General features: G+C 40.4%; 1 protein-coding gene and 1 long non-coding RNA gene across 51 annotated transcripts in view; one reads left to right on the top strand and one right to left on the bottom strand.

Annotated features, from left to right (window-relative positions):
- The window catches only part of LOC146397254 (uncharacterized), a 113,482-nt gene extending 108,402 nt beyond the window's left edge, over positions 1 to 5,080 (top strand). Inside the window, exon 2 of the long non-coding RNA XR_014822706.1 lies at positions 2,868 to 5,080. This is a non-coding gene — a long non-coding RNA (uncharacterized LOC146397254). The remainder of the gene's footprint in view (positions 1 to 2,867) is intronic.
- The window catches only part of ARPP21 (cAMP regulated phosphoprotein 21), a 154,477-nt gene that overhangs the window by 4,746 nt on the left and 131,711 nt on the right, over positions 1 to 18,020 (bottom strand). The gene's annotated exons all lie outside the window — the stretch shown is intronic.

The raw sequence follows: 18,020 nt of genomic DNA, 5'->3' as shown, positions 1-18,020 counted from the left end.
TCTCAATGGCCCTGAATGCACACAGCTACTATGTAAACAAAAAGAGAGGAAAAGAGGGGAGGGAGGAGGACAGGTGAGGTGCAGTGACCTTGCATCTAAAGATGATGTATTTGCTTATTGAATCCTAACATCCTTTCACAGAGTCAGCTTTGAAATGACTCTGTTTTACAGAGTCTGTTCAAAAATAAATTGAGGTGGCCTATAAAAGATTCATTTATTATAGCAGCTCTAAACCAAAATTGGGGTGAGGGGAAAAAGTCTGATGATAACAGAGCTGATAGGATACAGAAAACAGAATGTCTCCGTAGGAAGAGAAAGCAACTCTCAAGTAACAGTTAAGGAGAGAAAAGGAGTGAGGAGGTCGGGCAGCCTCATCCCAGTAAAAGTGTGGGACCTGTGAGGGTGCAGTTCATCTTTGCTGAGTGCACAGATGCAGGACCATTGCAGTGTCTCCCTCCCCAGGCCTCCTCTGCCTGCTCACTTGTGAACTTTAATACCAAATACTATTTGTAGTTTGAGGGTAATTCATTAATATTCTGTGCATAGAAGTGGCCTACCAGCTCTGCAGTGGGGTTCCTACAGTAAACACACTTCCAATAAATCAAGATTTATGGGAGGAGTGAATAAGGCTGTACAATTTCAAAATGAAAACTTAGGTGTAAGGAAAGCCAAACTTATATTCATGAATGCCATTCATTTCTCAGTTTGCTCTCCAGGCAAGAAATTTACACCTGGGATGGTTTAATTGAAGGTACCCATTTCTTTAAATGATGTTGCAGAAGGTAGGTGGCAGAATGGTCTTTGAGACAGGAGGCTGTCTGGAGTGTGAATCTGACCTCCCATCCAGAAATAGACAGATAGAAATGTGATAGCAGTGACCTAAGAATGAACTAACAGGGTCTGCCTGGGACACAGCACAGCCGAAGGCAGAGATGGCAGTGCTGGTGGCAACTTGCTTATCTCATCTATTCACATGAGAAATGTTTTCCAGTTTGTCAATTCTTAGCTGTGAGATGATCAGTTTTTCATATTTATTGAGGATTAACAAGATAGAATGCATCTTACAAAACAGCAACAGCTACAGTATCTGCCCTGTAGGCTTGCTATGGAGATCATAAAGACATTAGCTATTTTTATTATTCCTTTTTCAGTCAAGGTTAGTTCAGTTTTCAAGTCACATGCATCTTTTATTTTCTAAAGGTAAAAAGGTTAGGAATGGACAAATGCCTCCTAGCAAATAAAAGAGTACACTCTACTAAGATTGAGGAGTTATAAAATTAAAAAAAACCCTGGCTCTTACAAATCTGAAAATTTAATATTGTTTCTACTGAAATATAGCAGTTACCAAATACTATTTGTAGTTTGAGGGTAATGCATTAATATTCTGTCACAGAAACATTTCTTGATGTAGAACACTTCTGAAAAATCAAATGTAAACTGATTAGGAGTTATAAATTGCAGGACTGTGACTGACATTATTTTAACTCTTTTGAATACATTATTACAGAATAATAATGTAATAATCATTTTAGAAATGAATGAAATGGCAAAGCTGTAACATGTATTTTCAGGATTTTGTTTCCTTGGCTGTTGTTATAAAAGTTGATGCTGAGAAAGGGGCATAGTTAAGAGGGCAAATATCTACAGAGCAAAATAACTGGGAAGCTAGATAGTTCTCATCACCTCCCCAAACCCACCCAAGCAGTGTAATTTTCCTGTTGTGTTTATTAAGTACTCTTAACATGGTATAATGTCTTTTTTAATTATTAAACTTAATAATCTGCTTAATATAAAATATCACTTAACTTAGATGAACCAGCATACACGTATTTCTACAGGTTTCTAAGGAAGCAGATACTTGATTCTGAATTCAAATTCTGTTGTTTTTTTGTACCTGGTTTTGAGAAGGAGTTTAGCTGTCGCATGGCTGGTGAAGAATATGAAAGCAAAAAATGCTTATCCAGGACTAGTTGTCCTTTGCTGAAGTTTTATAGTTCACACATTGTACCACCTTCTAATATGTGCCTGGTTGTTTCTTGGTTTCCTATCAGTTTCTCTACACTTTCATCTTAAAGATTTTCCATTATAACTGAGCTAACTAGCTCTATTTGTTGATCACTTACTCTGATCCAAACAGTAAATTAAGCATTCTTACTTTATTGTCACAAAAATCCTGGGAGGCAGGCAGTGTTATTACACTCCTTTTATAAAAGAGACAATAGTGATTTAGATTCAGACATCTGTTGAGGTCAGCCAGCTAGCAGGAGGGAAAGCCTGAATTTACATTACAGTTTTCTGACTTGGGCATCCCCTGCTTTTACTGCCTAAATTGTAGTACTATTTGTTATACATTCTCCTAAGTCTCATACCTCCACGTAATCCTCTTGGTGTGGCAGGTACTCAATGGCTATTCATCACATTAATTGTTTCCTTAATGGTTAAAACAATTAAGTAAGAAGACAAGGGTTAGCATCCACAGTCTGTTGAACATCTTGCTAGTAGCAAAGAAAGAAAGAAAATCAAAGGTAAAGCATAATTGCCCTGTCAAAATCAACTCAGACAACTCAGGAATGTTTTAAAGGTTTTTTTTTACTCAGATAATGGGACACCAAGAAAGTCAGGTTGAATGTGGGGTGAAGTGAGTCAAATGGATTCTAGTCCGTTCATTTACTTCATTAGTTTCTAATCAGCAGATACTATAGTTTTCAATTACTAGGACCATTTTAAATAATGGCTCTCCTCACCATCATTGAGGACTCTGTATATTTACTCTGGATTGTTTTCTCAAAATGCTCTGAAAATATAAGACAACAATATCTTATTTGCACATTAAATTTAATATCAGTTCTGTTATTTTAATGTTCCAGGCAACTGGCTGCCCTCAGGAAAAGTCACCTGGCCTTTGGAAACAAAAATCGTACTGATAGTATTTGAAAGATAAAAGTAGGTTAGAGAAAGAAGATATACAGAAACTTTGCAAAACAACCCAGACTATCAGCTTGGAAAAAATTAAGACTCCCCTAGGGCACCTGGAGGTGGCTGTACCTTGGGAATTTACAGACCGCTATCATAACGTTTCTGATTCTGTGAACACTGGATTTGTTCCCTGGTTTTACTTCATTCCAAAGGAACTGTCTGTAATTCAGGGGTCCTTTTTAGCTTCATCTACCTACAGCACCTTGGTGCCCAAGGTAGCCTTGAGTGAGGAGAATGGATATTTCCTATGATATTATGGAAACTCTATGGTTTCCTGAAAGAGAGGCGGATTCAAGGTAAAGGGTGCCCCCTACCCACCATCATGGAGCATGGAAGACGTCCTCAACAGTTCCACTGACATTGAGGCCTCCAGGAACCAGGGGGTCCTCAGACACTAAGGAGGGCATCTGATATCACTGGCCCTTACAGATGCTGTTCTACTCCAAATCCCAAGATGACTCCCAAGTGCGACAGCTTAGGTTAAGTGGGGTCAACATTTTACAGCATGCGTAAGTTCCTGAGCCAGAACCTATGTCATAGCAGTGATAATGCCAGGTCCTTAACCCACTGAACCACCAGGGAACTCCAAGTGTGGTCAACTTTGAAAAGCAAGCTGTGTATCTTTTGAAGCATCTTGCCTCTGTCAGTCTCCCGATTTATGTAAACTAAAATGCTACCTAGGATTTTTAAAATAAGAAAGCTGCATAGACTGGATTGGAAGAATTTATCTTCAAATATGTCTAAAAACAAAGATACAGGATAGAAATATCTAGCCTGGACATCATAATTAGATACTCTTTTGTTCTTATACATGAAGTAAAACAGCATAAAGCAGTCCAAAAAATTAAAATAGAGGAGTACAAAAAATGGCCCTTTTTTGGGGGGGTGCTGTTGAAGCCCATTATCAACATCTTTTCATCTTTGTGTAAATGTCTGCCTTCACGTTATTTACTGGCTGTCTCTGCATCCATCCTCCTCTCCCTCACCATTTGTTAGTCAGTGGTTTTAATTCCGTAGGAACAAGAGGCAGACTGAGCAGGGAGAGGCTGCCAGAGAACGGAGGGGATGCAGCACGCATCCCAGGGAAGTCTGTCCATCCTGATGGACTTGAGGAGAGCTGCGACAAGCCGTTAAGTGGAATGATGCTTCCTGAAGTAGTTGTTTTTCTCCTACTTGCTCATGAGCCTTCAGACAGCACAGAGAGTAATTCCTAAAACCATCTTTACCATCTCCTGAGAATGTCCACATGTGGGTCATTGTCTAGTGGCAGTCCACATCACAGGCATCATCTTATTACTGCAAGCTGAGGGCCCTTTTCACTGCAGTTACAGCACCCTGATCCACGGTATCGCAACTACAAAGCTGCTTTTCTTTCTTTCTCTCTCCTTCTCTCCCTCTCCTTCTCTTTCTTTTCTTTACTCTCTCTCTTTCTTTCTTTATCAGGGCAAACATGAGAGACATTGTTAAATGACTACAGGAATGGCTCATGCACAGAATTTCAATGAATGCCTCTGAGGGAAGCTGGCACTGAATTCCATTTTAAATGGAAGAGGCTGTCATATTATTGAAGTAATTCTCTGAACTTTCCTGGCCCAGAGTGCTGTGCTGACAGCCAGAGCGCTTCCACAACCCAGAGGGAGAAAAACTGCATGAAAGACTCACAAACGTTGTACTTTCTTAATGAGGCCGGGCGGCTTAGAAGAAAACGTGGCATTCTTGCATTTCTGCACCTCTACCAGTGTTAAATTATGAACACATTGACACCAGGCTGGGTGGCAGCAAATTGTTGCTCCAGCAGCTTGGAGGAGTTCTTTTCTCAGACTAAGCTTGGGGCAAAGTCAAGACAGAGATGGCTCTAATAATTTCCCACAGTAGCATTCTCTCTGGTGGACATTTTCATTGATGAATTGCTTTTGGTCAGCTGGCTAGAACAGAACGATCATGAGGTCAAAAGTCAATGACATGGTGAACACATTACTGTTACTGTCACATAGCTACAGGCTGTATCCTAATCCTGGCCAACTATTTTGAAAGTAAGTTCTATGGTCATAGATTCATCCTATAGAAACCTACACCAAAATAGAAAAAAATTACACACAAAACACCTACTTAAGTGTGCTGTTTATATTGATGTTATACATGTTTTTCCCAATAGTCAAAGATAACTATTTTTTTTTCAATTCTAGACTGGTAAGATTCTCACATAAACTTTATTCTAGTGGTAGATTTAACAATAATATTGTTCCAGTGGTAGAGTCTGCTGGGAGGTAACAGTAATAATCCAGTAGAAACAGTAAAGACAGGAACTAAGGCAGAGATGGTAGATTAGAGAGATGGGACACACCAGGGAGATGCACAGCAAGGGAACTGTCAGAAACTGGCATCTAGTAGTTTCAGTGATGTCACATGTCAGATGGACATGAGCTTGGATTAACTAACTGAACCATTATCATGAATGTCAGTTGTTCACTGGAAAATGAACCCTCGGATCCACAAAAGCCCTGATTTGTAGTTCTTGCTGATTTCCCTGGTGTAACTATTCTCACCATGGCCAATTTTAAACTGAAAATGGCTTAAGATTTAGCTGGCAAAATTTCTAATGTTCTGAATGTGCTCTTGTGGGCCAGAGCAAGAGAGCTCTGGGACACCACTGACCTGGGTTCTCTAGGTCAAGAATCAATTTTCAGTTCATTTAAATTTTGTTCCTTTTATCCTTCCTTCTTCAAACCTATTTATCATTTGTTGACATTTCTTTTGACTATGAGAGGCATAGGATTTTATGTATGTGAAGAAGACAAGCACTGAGACACTGGGATGTACACTGGATTATACACTGGGCTGAACTCCAGATGTAGACTGTACAAAGGACTGTATGTACACTGGCATGTACACTGGCATATATATTGTACATGGGATGTACACCAGATGTACACTGTACACTGGACGTACACTGGATATACACTGGCATGTACACTGTCCATGGGATGTATACTGGATGTAAACTGTACAAAGGACTGATGAGCACTGGACTGTACACCAGATGTACACTGGGATGCACACCAGATGTACATTGTACACTGGACTGTACACTGGATATACACTCAGATATACACTGTTGTAGACAGTACACTGGGATGTACACCAGATGTACACTGTAAAAAGGACCATATATACACTGGACTGTACACCAGATGTAGACTTTAATGTACACTGTACTGTGTACCTTGATATACACTGTACTGTAGACCAGATACACACGTGTACACTGTACACTAAACTGTACACCGTACACTAGGATTTACACTATACAAAGGACTGTACACTGGGATGTACACTAGATGTACACTGGATATACACTGGGGGGTTACACTGGATGTACACTGTACACTGGATTTGTGTACTGAACACTGGAGGTACACCAGATGTACACTGTACAAAGGGTTGTATGTTCACTGGGATGTGCATCGTACACGACTACACACCAGATATACACTGGAGGTACACTATATATACACTGGGATGTACACCAGATGTACACTGGACTGGCCACAGGGATTAGCCCTGCGATGGACCACTGTGTACTAGATGTGTGCCAGATGTGCCCCAGATGTGTGCACTGTATACCAGATGAGCACTGGACTGTCCAAAAGATGTACCTGGGGTACACAATGGGCTGTACGCTGGGATGACCACAGGCCAGAAGAAACTGAAACAAGCACCAGCATGATGTTCTCTGTTACACTGTGGACACAAATCCTTTGAACATACATATATGCAAAATGCCAAACATTAGAGGTTTCAGAATTTTGTTTCTTCTGATTTTTCCTTGAGGTCCAGGTAGATATCATCAGTCAGTGCTAAATTTCAAAATGCCAGAAAAGTTTAAAGATCAACTGGCTTAGATTTTACTACAACCCAAGCATGATTGATTCTAAATTATATAATGTATAGATCAAAAGGAGAAAAAAAAAAAAACTCAAACCTCACAACTGAACTCACAATAAATGTATGTATTCTATCCATAACTACTGCTTTCCAAGGAGAAAACCTGGGGATAAACATCTGTGAGTTCTCATCAGAGTTCAAAGAACTTCTGAGTCCCTTGTTATTCTGTCTCTTCATCACTATTCCAACAGATGGCCCCAAATTAAGCTGCTGGGCACCAGATGATGTCACAACTCTAAGCAACAGTAAAGAGATAGTTTCTGATCATCTACATGATCAACCTGTGCTCCCTGTTAACAGTAATAAAAACAATCTTTAATCTCACCATGTGAAGAACTGTTACTTAAAAGTGTTACTTTTATCTGGGTTGAGATGACAATCTACAGGCTTGTCTACATGAATGCCGATGTGCTTATCTTTTCAGCTGGAATCAGAGGACATGGTCCACACTTAAATTCTATTTCATAAAAATTAAAGTGAAATTGAAGGACAAATGGTCTAAGGTGAAGACTCTTTCTTTTTGACCACCCCTGTAGGGCAGGCTATCTCCACCATGACAAAGCAGTTTCATTGTCTTAATGGCCTGCTGCAGGGTAGGAAGAGAAATGATTCAGAGCATTCACTTGTTAACTTCTCCCTTCCACTCAATGCCAGTAAGAGCAATATATTTCAGCATGGTTAAATGCTTTATAAACATTCAAATAGAACATGAGCATTTTAAGAGAGCCATAACCTTTCCTGCCTCCTGTCTTCAATGTAATGAGATGCTGCAAACACACTGGGTCTAAAAGAACCAGCTGAGGCCTCAACATCTGTCCTTGGCAGGACAGCAGGCTATGCTGAGAATGTGCTAACCAGGCCCACCCTTCCCAGCGAGGTTTGCATGCTGCCTTCTCAGACCTTTGGATTCTCAAGGTTTGCCACTCAGTCCTTCCTCATCATCTTGTCTCCACCTCTGAGCGCCTGCTTCCCCGACCAGCTGGAACTCTTTCCTCTGGTCAATGGTTCTCAACATTTTTCTGTCTTGGAAGAATTTGGTTCAAGTGACCAACTGAAAACACAGATTGCTGGTCTCCAACCCCCAGAGGTTCTGATTCAGTAGGTTTTTTTGGGGGGGGGGCACTGAGAATGTGCCTTCCTGACAAGTTCCCAGGGGATGCTGATGCTGGTTTGGGAACCACGCTTTGAGAACTGCTGCTGGACATTGGCTTTCCATAAATACTTCTGCACTGAATTCCTATATTTAACCCACTTACTTTTCCCCTCATAGAGTGGGGGATGGGACCTAGCACATCACACCCTGTGGAGGGCCATCTCTCATCTCTGACTTTATTTTCCTTATCTGTAGAAGGGGGACCATCCTGTTCTCAAGGGATGTTAGGTTGGACCAAGGTCCTTTTGTAAGACACATTCCAGGGACTGAGCACCTCACAAGGACCATGACTGTGACTGTCCTTCCCCTGCTCTCTGCACCTTCTACCTTGTATGAACTTGAATTAAATTTCATTATTTATTTAGGTCTGTTTCCCAGCTAGTAATCCTTTGGAAAAATAAGCATATCTTATACATCTGGGCCTGGCCCCATATTCTACCCTTAGTGCCTCAAGAACATTTATCAATGATGTTGATAAAAAAAATGCCCACACCTCATTCACCCTAGATGAATCTTACAGTGCCACATCATAGAAAATAAGCCAACAAACAAAGCCTGAAGGAAAAGAATGAAGAAACAATGTTTCACTTCTGCCTGCTACTGCTGAGATAGGTGCACAGATAGATCTGAAAACGGGAAGGAGGAGGAAACATGGGAAGGAGCTGAAAAAGGGAGTGGAGGAGGGCAGGAAAATGCATCTGAAACAATGTTGGGCATTCTCAGACCTATCTCTTAGCACCTGGTGAGGCATCTGGGGAATCAAACCAGATTTCTGTAGCATCGTGTCTGTTGGACACAATTGTGTTTGCTAACCCATGCTTATGCTTCCCCTGACTGTGCATCTTTTTTAAAATAATTTTTATTTTTTCCATTATAGTTGGTTTACAGTGTTCTGTCAATTTCTACTATACAGCAAAATGACCTGGTCACACATGCATATATACTTTCTTTTTCTCACATTATGCTCACATCGTGCTCTATCATAAGTGACTAGATATAGTTCCCAGTGCTCTACAGCGGGTGTGTATCTGTCTTGATTTGGCCTAACAACAACAACAACAACAACAACAAAAGCAAGAAACCTGGACCTCACTCACCCTCCCTCAGAGAGCATACTGCTGGAATCCCTGGCTTTTCTAAATCTCTTTTCCACCTTCCATATCCCCTACTTCACTCCCGCAGTCTTTAAGGCTGGCTGTTGACAATGGATATGGCCATCTCCTGGTCCCACAGGCTCTGGGTGAGGAAACTGCAGTTGAAAGGGCTAAGAAGCCACCTGCACAGGATCACACACAAAGTTTCTCATAAACTCGGGACTAAATCCTATTTTCCTGTTAGTCACTTTGCCAGCATACAAGCCATAGTACCTCCTTCATAGTCCAATATGACAGTCTGGATTGCAAGGCATATCATTGTTTCCTAGTCACCTATGTGCCGGCTCTGTTGCTGCTGTCATGTCATTACTAAGAGTTTGGAGAATCTATCTCATGTATGTGAACTGGAGCTCTCCAAGTTTGTTTCCATTAGCTACCAGCAGACTTTTCTAAGATAACCCACAGTAGGACTTTGGGGACAAAGAAAATAAAAGTTTGGAGGTTCAAAGAATTTATCAAGGTTGCAAAATCCAAAATCAATCCATTTCTTTTGAAACTGTCAGCCTGACCATATCCCAGTGTTTAGATATAGATAGTAGCAGTTATTTACCAACAGACAACATTCCCAGGAGGCCATATACTGGGTTAGTGGAGACCACGCTTGTATTAACTCAAACCAGGAGAAGAAAGCTTTCCCCTTTCATCATCCATACTCACAGTAACCTTTAATGCCCGTGCCTCACTAGATCAAGCACTTCAGAAGTGGGTGGTATTATGACTTATTTTTATAGCAGATGACAATGACGCAGAAGGAATCCAATAGATTAGGGCCACACAACCCAGAAGTACCAGAATAAGTCAGGGGTATTCTATGCACTTCTAACTACCCCCCCCCCCCCCGCTCTGCATCCTGGCAGGCAAGAAAATTCCACTCCAGTGACTCATCCGAAGAGGTATTATTAATAAAGAGAGCATTGCTAAATGAGGAGACAAGTTAAGGGACTGGACAGGAGAGGGAGGCACCCAGAGCCTAACAACAACAGGAAGAACAGTTTTCTCCCCTCAGCCTGAAGCTCTTAGGGGAGGAGCCAGTGGAGCCAGAAGCCAGTAGGAGCCTAAGGGGCCATCTGAAGAACCAGCTGCATCTCAAAGGAGGAAGGGTGGGCTGAAGGGACCTGATCTCTCTTCCTCTGCCCTGTGATGCCTTCCACTGATGCCTTCCATTAGCAAAACCCACCTTGCAGCCACAGGACAAAGGAAGCTGAGTGGTCCCGTCTGTGGGGTTAGAAGAGAAGGATGGAGAAAGGCTATGTGATGAGAGGAGGGGCAAACCAGATGACCAGCACACCCTTCCCTTCAAAAAGGACAAGGAGTTCCCTGGTAGCTCAGTGGGTTAAGGATTTGGTGTCACTGCTATGGCGTGCATTTGCTCCATGGCCCAGAAACTTAGGCATGCTACAGACACGCTCCGCACCTGCCCCCCGCCAAATAACAAAAAGGACAAGGAATACACTTCTGGGTCAAGCAGTATTCCCTGAGCTACTGTGCCAACCTGGTCAAATGAAAATTTTAAAAAAGAGAGATGGATAATGATTTTAGCGGAGTACTGTCTCTTGGTTTTATAGATGTTTTTCCCCTCAGAAATTATCTTTTTAAATACCTGATAATGTGTCAGACTATGCACTTAGCATGACTGCTTCAGCAATTAAGTAAATGTTAACTCTCAAATTTATATGTCATTGGATATTAGGGCAGAATATTTGACTCTTTGCCCTAATGCTTGCCTTCCCAGTTTGAGGAAATGGCAATGTTTGTAGGGAATTGATAATAACTTAGGAAGCACTATTAAGTGATGTTTAAAAATCCTGTAGGGCAAAGAAAAAAATTATGATTCAACTCAGGCAGCACTACTCATTTTGTTGAATTTGACATTTTCCTTCACTGGCTGCAGAACCAGATGGCTGAGATCAAATGGATAAAATGGGCAAATGATATTTCATGAGAAAATGAAAAAGAAAAAAGGAAGGTTGAGTTTATTTCTACAATAACCCTAACTAATTCTTGCATTCCACAAGAATATTTGTCTCAGAAAATGCTCTGCTGGATATTAGTCTCCAGTTTCATGTATTTAGCCACAATTATTTCAGATATTTAAAGGAATTATCAGCAAGATGAGATAGTATAAAAGAATACCTACATGAGACTTCAAATTAGTGTCCCATAGGGTTAAATCCAAGGACTTCATGATTTCTAAAAGAAAAATCACAGGCTCCATAATGGGACAGACAAGAAGGTGATGGCTAACTCATCCGCCCACTGTCTCCGTGACTGGGAAATTATCTACTGTCTTTGAGGTTTCTTTTGCTTGCCTATTAACTGGGTGCGACTAATTCCCAACTTCCCAGGGCTATTATGAAGGTCAAGTAGATACTCAGTAATACAACTCACATGTTTTTCAGCCCATGGCACTTACTACATGATGGTTGGCATGTTTCCACCAAATGATGCCATGTTAATGCAAGTATTTTCACTCCCTGCAGAACTGTACCATACGTTCAGAACAAACTGGGTGTTGACAGTACCAGGAAGGACCCCAAATGCCAAAAAACTTGCTGGAACCGTTCCATCTAGCAGACAGTGTTCACACTTCAATACCCCAAATTTCCTATGAGCCAAGACACAGTCATTAAGTGCAATGCACATTGATATGACCATGGGCGCTGAAATGCTTGTGCCTTTTTGCGCTTGGTTTACGTGGAAAGTGTACTCTCTAGTAGCGAAAAGGAGCAGAAGCAGCTCTGAACTTGAAGGGAGGCAAAGCACTCAGTATAGCAGGGAGTGGAAGAGGCAAGCTAATCATGTGTGTGGAGTATACATCCAGGCTGGCATCCTTTGGAACGACAGGTGGGTCCAGATTCCAAGCACTGGCAGAACACTGATTTCTAGGTTGTAACTTTAAGACAGCCAGGGTATTGCATCTTTTGTTTAGAAGCTCTGCTCCATGTTTATCACCAAGGACTCAGAGAAACGTGAGGCTCCTTCTGTTCTTATATAAGAAATAGATCCAGTTTCTCTCTTCTCTTGTCTCCTAATCAAAGCTATGCTTGCACCAGCCAGGGACTACATTTTCTTCCCTATCAAAGGACTGAGGAAAAGGAGAGCTCCTCTTCATCTAAATCATGTCTCAGAGCAAAAGGGGGTTGAGGGGATCCTGGGTTCATGTAGGTGCCCTTCCATCTTTTTCTGGTGACTTACTGCCTGGAGCCCTCTCATCAGCTAAGATACAAAGCGGTGACCCCCTCTTCTGCTTCCCCTGGTCAGATGCTCTCACTTGGGGCCCATCTCCAAACTCCTTAGACTATTACTATGCTTCCCAGCACCTAGGACTCCTGAAATCCCTGCAAAGGGACAAAGAATCTTCCATTATATGATTATTTCTAACCTAAACATTCTGTACTATTTTTATGCAAGAAGATTAAGCAAGTGATTCTTATGAAAATAGTATTATTTTCAATGAATATATTATTGATTATATTATAGTATTCTTTCATTTGTAACATTTAATCATACTCATGATATATCTGGATCAATTTTACTTCTTCCCATGTAACAAATGATACGTGGTGTTTCATCTGCTTTCTATTTAACTATGTGAGAAAAGAAATCATGATCTGTGATTAAATACCTTTCAAAATGTTGAACTTAGGAACCAAATAAATAATAAAATGGGCATTTAGGTTAAAGGCATGTTGAAGTACCAAAATAGACTAAAAATGCTTTTTTATTTGATGTTTGGAAATGTTACACTTAATGTATTAAAAATCAACTAGCTGATTTTTATGATTTTTTGTTTTGTTTCTAACTGATGACATGAGACAAAAGGATTCTGGCTGCTCACTGCACAAAAAAATCCATGAAAAAACACACTGTATATTATAGATAGACTTTTCCTACAGAAAAAATAAATTGGATATAAATGTCATTATTTTCCTCTCAAACTTTGGAATGTATGTATGTATTCATTTATTTCTAATCATCGTTTTTTATTTAATATATACTGTACAAAGGGGCACAAAATTAAGATTAAAATTTAATTCAACAACTTCTAACACAGTTGTTTTTTTGTAAATAATGGAGGCAAATGTTGCATTTATATATAGGGTGACCACAAGTGTCTATTAATGCCAATTACTCTAGTGTAATTATTAACAGTCTTACTTTTCATTCTCAAATGAGTATGGGTTCAGATGAGAAATTTTTCAGTTATCATATATAGGCATGTACACATACAAACACACAGACACACATATATACACACATGTGTTTGCATGTGTATGCATATGCATATATGTCTATGTATACATCAATATACTTTTTTCAGGAATTGAATGAAGATTTTTACTGATGCAAATTTAGAGAAATGTCACTCTGTGCTCCTCATAACTTTCATTGCAACATTTGCTGTTGTCTTCTTGCCTTTAACCAGTGTTCCTTTATGCATATCAATTAAATAATGTATGGCTTCAAATTGAAACTATTTAAATCGGTTTGGCAGATAACTAGGTCCAAAATAGTGCCAGAAAGAATGACAGAGTCATGGCAGCTCTCTCCTCTAATCTCAGTCCTACTCAGGCCTCATCTGCTGAATTCCTTTTTTGGGGGGATGGTGGAGGAGGCTTATGATAATTTGATGTATTAATCTTCTTCAAATGAACATATTTACTGTTTTGAACAGCAGGGATTCCCAGAAGACCTAATGTCCACAGCGTAGGAACTGCTGCTTCATTTCCTCACTAACCTTTGAAAGGGAGGCGACAAAAAAATAGGTGCCCCTAGGAAGTTTATTGATCAAGGGCACTGACATTGAGCAGGTACGGAGGAGTACAGATTACACTGAAAGGAGTACAGATTACACTGAAAAATTAATGGAAGTCTTGAACCTGTTTCCTAGTCAATATTACTGGGGCACACACACAAAAAAATTTTGCACAAAATTTCTCTGGTTTCAGGAACTCCAGAAACCCAATCATGAAATCCAGAATTTAAAACTCCTGATCTCCGGGGAGAGATGAGCAGTTCTCACTCTTTATCATTCAGATATAACACGATTAAAATGAGTTAACTTCTCAATACACTTTTCCAGCAAGATCCTAAATATTAAAAAGAACTGGGGGGGGGGGCTTGAGGAATTCAGAAGGAATAAATTTGCATTGATGAAGAGCAATTTAATGTCACTTAGACAAGTTCAGGCATCTATGATCTCTCTCGGGGGGAGAGAGAGAGAGAGGGAGGGAGAGAGAGAGGCTGCTAAAAGAAGCAGGGTGCTCCTTTGAGAGGTCTTTGTGAATTGAATATAGGAGGGAATTGTCTTACGGACATCCCAAAGTATACAGTACATCATTGAAGATGTTTCTCCTTTAGTAGCATTTCCAGCCATGTCTTTAAAAAAATTGCTTGTCATTTGGGACATCCTTTCTAATCTGCTATTAAATTGGTAAGCATATTTTGGGGGGGGCATTCTCCATCTTATCTCAGCTACATTAAAATAAAAACACCCTCCTGGGCCGTTGGGTTTCTGGACCTTCCCATCAACAGAACTGTCTACCAGCCAAGGCAGGACACAGACACTATCTTACAAAACTGTGATTAACACAGAGTGGGCAGAATGTCCCAGTAACAACTTGGCGGATGCTGCTTTCATAACACTGCCAGGGAACACAAGGCTAAAAATGCCCACACTTAAATAGATGAGGCCAAAGCTGAAGCCACGCATGATAATTAGTTTCATTATTAACTGACTAAAAAACAGAGCTGTTTCTTTTGAGAATAAAATTTTAATTAAGGAAAGTTGGTGTTTCAGCAGGTGAGGGTCCCTGGAAAGCTCCTATGATGAAATTTCATGACTGATAACTCCTAAGCGGCCTGGCATTATTAACAAGATCATGATGAAGGACATAGTTGAGCAGTTTAAAAATAGGTGTATTACAACTGCTTTACCTAGGTGTGAAGGAACCACTATTTGATATCTAATACCATGACCATGAACCTAACCACATCTCAGGGGATGCAAACATCTCATCCTAAGACCAGTAAAAACATTTCTGTGGGAGAAAGCAAAGATGATTGCTATTTTATTTTGCAGGCAAAGACATCTGGTCATAAGAGGCAGTATATATTACAGTGAAGACCCAGCCTTCGGGGACAGACTCCTTGTGTCTCCCAGGGTGGTAACTTGTTGCCATACCTCTGTCTCCATCATCTATAAAATTTGGGAGGTGATACAATTGATGCTATCAATCTCATAGGATTGGGGTGAGGATTACACAGTAATCAACAGTAAACATGCTGTCTGGCATATAGAGAGAAAACACTCACGTTGCTTTTATTTATAACTTAAGAAAGTGAAATTCACTTGTTGCCAAGAGTATACCACCCTCAGGGTTTGCCCAGAAGGCATCACACTCTAATAACATGCTTAATCTTCAAGATGATATACTTTCCACTCATTTTTCAGGACAGTTTTGAGTCCCCTGAATAATAAGAAACTCAATGCTTAGGCTAAGAAAACCATCTTTTGAAATATAAAATCCTTTTTATCTCACTTCCATAGAAAGTAAAATATCTATGAAGAACAGCCTGCTATAGGCAAAAATAATTGTAATCTAATGTGAGGCTCTGTTACAGAAGCCCTGTTCTAGAAGAACAGCTGAGCCAGGCTCCAGCTTGCACCCTGCCCTAAGAGGCTGACATCAACACATTAACCCAGGCGAAGCCTGTGCAGCTGTTCTCAGGCATCTGAAGCCCTTTAATTTATCTGCGACTAAGAAATCCATGATCACCACACAGATGACTGCCTGAAATAAAGTAGAATAAAAAGAGAGGAGGATTATATCTTGCAGAGGTAAATTCATTGGACTGGAAAGAAAACAGGCTGGCTTTGAGAAAGGCAGGACTGACATGTGATAGAGAGACTGAGGCTGTGGGGGCCACCCAGGAGGCCAGGGCCTCATGTCTGGATGCAGAAAACCTCCTGATTTCCGAGACAAGGTTGGCTGTGCCAATCAATGACCAATTGTATGGCAACCTGAACTTCAGCTCACGACCTGTACTCAGTTGTCTGGTTCTCAGCAAGTAACTTAATCATCCTTGGCCTTGGTTTCCTCACCATAAACATGACTGTGATTAAGTGAGGGTCCTGGGCTAAACTGAATCTATTTAAGGTCTCTTCTAACATTCTAAAATTTAGACAGGCTTTTTTGGAGGACAGTTTAGTAAATATTTCTTCTGTTGCAAATTTCTGAAGCTCTGGAAGATGTTTTCCATTTTAATATTCTTTTTTTTTTTTTATCTCACTTCCAAGAATAGCTGATATTGACATTGGATACTTGAACAGATGCCCCCAGATGCTTCACATTAAACTTGCCAAATTCATTATATTTCTGACGGGGTGCAATAACCAACTGCAACCAAAATTAGAACTTTAATGGCTTCAAAGAACAGCTACATTTGCTACTTAAAAAGAGAATACTGAACCTGAGCCAAATCTGATATTAGGTTTGGTTTAAATTTTTTAAAAAATTTTTCACATGCATTGGGTTTTCACAGAGTCTGTTAAGGTCAGTCTGTTAAAGTCAATCTCTATCAATATCTTTTAGGAGAAAGTAAACAACCCCAGCCAAAAAAAAATCTTCTTCATCTGAATATAGTCCAAAAGGCCTTTACAAATAGTTGCTAATGTATATAACAATACAATGATTTCAAGAGTCACTTTTCTTCCTCTTGACTCAAGTCCCTTAAGAGACTGCTTCTGTGTCATTTATCTTTGCTACATGGTTCCCGCTTCACTCACCCCAGACTCTTCATGCAGTTACAATTCCTGCACACAGCATATGTGTAATGTATTGTTATCATTGAACAAACTCCGATAGATAAAAAGCGTGACGACAATGTTATGTAACATTCCACCCAGACATCTTGTTTCTCAAGAGTGGAACCCAGAAGTCAACAAGTAAAGCAGGCAATGGACACTGAGTTGCCTATGGGTGAGGAGACTGAGTGCAAGTCCTGCTGGGAATCCCTCTTGTCCTCACCTCTTCTGCCCTCCCATCTGGCTACGTGTGACTCTAGTTCCAAGGAAGAGGCAGTTTCCAACAGAAGTAAGAGAAAAGAATGCTTTCCCAATGGGGTCTCCGGTCACAGAGACAAACACTGTGGCTCTGGGCAGAGCACAGAACTCACTGTACCTCCAGTCTCTTAAATGAAGGATGACAGGGCTGGACAATTCCTCTAGCCATTTATGACCTTCATGTTTTTCCAATACTGATAGACATTCTCCTTGTTCTCCTGGGTCTCTATTGACAATTAATTAATTCTATTTGCCACACCAAACAACACTTCACTGACCAACATAATTCCACATCACCTCTCTATTGTCACAGAAATCACATACAAAACACAAACTGCCTATCAGTACATAAAGAATCATGGCATAGGAAGACAGTCAGCAGGCTACTGTTTATAAGTTTAACCTTTTAGGTTTAATTCTTCCGCATGGTATCTAGCAAGCTCAAAAATAATACTCTGCCATTATGGTGTCAAGGGAAGTTGACAAAGCCACTGCCCACCTGTGAAAACGTGTAATCAAATACGTGTGCACTTCTGAAGGCTGGGTGTTGGTGGGGCCATTCTTCAAGAGTCTTCTACAACTGTGGCAGGAACTGTTTCACCACAAACAGTAAATGCTATTTGTGGCAGAAAGAACCACATGCTATTTCCTAATGCTCTATTTACAAGTAGGTGAAAAGCTACTATTCCAATAGGAAAGGCAGCTTAAGCATGGCTCCCAAGCCTCA

This window comes from Sus scrofa, chromosome 13, assembly GCF_054392235.1.
Source record: "Sus scrofa isolate SSC_HxYL_T2T_F1_AM1 chromosome 13, Sscrofa_HxYL_maternal_Yorkshire_Landrace_v2.0, whole genome shotgun sequence".
Classification (NCBI taxonomy): domain Eukaryota; kingdom Metazoa; phylum Chordata; class Mammalia; order Artiodactyla; family Suidae; genus Sus; species Sus scrofa.
This window is presented reverse-complemented; position numbering and strand designations above follow the sequence as displayed.